The 1,701-nt window shown below is 50.5% G+C and overlaps 1 long non-coding RNA gene across 2 annotated transcripts in view; it reads right to left on the bottom strand.

Moving 5' to 3' along the window:
* Positions 1 to 421: 421 nt before the first annotated feature.
* LOC108448923 overlaps positions 422 to 1,701 on the bottom strand; it is a 22,791-nt gene continuing 21,511 nt past the window's right edge. The window contains exons 4-5 of one of the 2 annotated variants that reach the window (XR_001865006.1): positions 700 to 833; positions 422 to 568 (exon numbers count right to left, since the gene is read on the bottom strand). This is a non-coding gene — a long non-coding RNA (uncharacterized LOC108448923). Of the gene's footprint in view, positions 834 to 1,701 lie in introns of both variants that reach the window. The other variant, XR_001865005.1, reaches the window with a different exon arrangement.

The following is a 1,701-nucleotide window of genomic DNA, read 5'->3' as shown; positions in this document are numbered from 1 at the left end:
TTCTGCACTTTCAGTATATGAAGGATGGTTTTAAAAAAGATGGACACAGACATTTTCCCAAGGTCTGGAATGACAAAAAGTAGATTTAAATTGGACATGAGCAAGATATTTTTTGGGATGAGAATGGAGAGACAGGAACAGTTCCAATGTGGCTGCCCCTGGATCCCTGGCAGTGTCCAAGGCCAGGTTGGACACTGGGGCTTGGAGCAGCCTGGCACAGTGGAAGGTGTCCCTGCCATGGCAGGGGTGGAATAAAAGGATCTTTGAAGGTCTCTTCCAACCCAAACCACTCCATGAATGTGGGACAAGCCATCCCAAAAACCAGAGTCTCCCTGGGATTGCCACAGAAAGGGAACATGAAAGGTTGGGAATATGACCAAGAGAAGGAGCTGGGAGGGATTTTACAGCCCTGACCTGCTCCCTTACCTTGGGCATGGATAAATCCTGGATTTCCTCCTCCCTGGCCTGTCAGACTTGCTCCAGGTCATCCTTTTCCCCACCTCTCTGGGCAGCAGGACACAGGTGACTCCCAGGGAAAGGTAGGAGCAGATGGAGCAGGTGGAAAGCTCTGGAATGTGCAGGGAGCTCTAAACCATGGCTGGGAAGGTTCCTTCACTCCCCAGTGGCAAAGAAACCCCAAAACTGCTTTAGCAGAGCCTACAAGGATGGAGCTGAGCCCATCTTAACACCCCGCCCCACCTGGAAACATCATTCCCTGCTGGAATTCTCTTCTCTTCCTCCTGAGTGACCTCCTCTTCCTCCCAGTGTGCCAGAACCAGCATTCCAAGCCCAGGAATGATTCAGCAAGTCAGGCAGTGCAGATTCCCAGCTCCCTGTTGGATGTGGAGAGCGAACATTATTCACATTCTCAGTCATTCATTAAAAAAAAGCTTAATCAAGACATTGCTGGGCTTTATTTTCAGTTTATTGCTTCCAAAGGCTTAATAAGAAAACCTTGGTTTCCTTAGGGATGATTCACTCCGACTTTGGAGGCTCTGGAAGGGACAGAGGCAGCAGCAGTGATTTGTGAGCTCTGGAAGGGAAAGGCAGCAGTGGAGTCCTGATCCCAGCCTGGAATGCTCCTAATAAATAATCCTGAGCTCCAAGGCAGCTCCCAGGAGCTCTCCCAGGCTCTCCCTCCACAGCAACCTCACTGGCCCTGGAAGAACCGGGCGAGCTCAGCTCTCCCTGCGCTCCTCCACAGCCTGGCTGCTGTGCTCTGGAACAAACCCCTAAATCCCTGTCCCTCTTCTGTTCCCATAATGAATCCCTAAATCCCTGCCCCTCTTCCCATAATGAACCCCTAAATCCCTGTCCTCTTCTCTTCCTGGAACAAACCCCTGAATCCCTGTCCCTCTTCTCCTCCCATAATGAACCCCGAAATCCCTGTCCCTCTTCTCCTCCCATAATGAACCCTTAAATCCCTGTCCCTCTTCTCTTCCCATAATGAACCCTTAAATCCCTGCCCCTCTTCTCTTCCCGGAACAAACCCCTAAATCCCTGTCCCTCTTCCCATAATGAACCCTTAAATCCCTGTCCCTCTTCTCTTCCCATAATGAACCCTTAAATCCCTGCCCCTCTTCTCTTCCCGGAACAAACCCCTAAATCCCTGTCCCTCTTCCCATAATGAACCCTTAAATCCCTGTCCCTCTTCCCATAATGAACCTGTAAATCCCTGTCCCTCTTCTCTTCCCACAATGA

This window comes from Corvus brachyrhynchos, unplaced genomic scaffold, assembly GCF_000691975.1.
Source record: "Corvus brachyrhynchos isolate BGI_N302 unplaced genomic scaffold, ASM69197v1 scaffold149, whole genome shotgun sequence".
NCBI lineage: Eukaryota > Metazoa > Chordata > Aves > Passeriformes > Corvidae > Corvus > Corvus brachyrhynchos.
The sequence above is the reverse complement of the archived record's forward strand: the minus strand, read 5'-3'. Positions and strand labels throughout refer to the sequence as shown.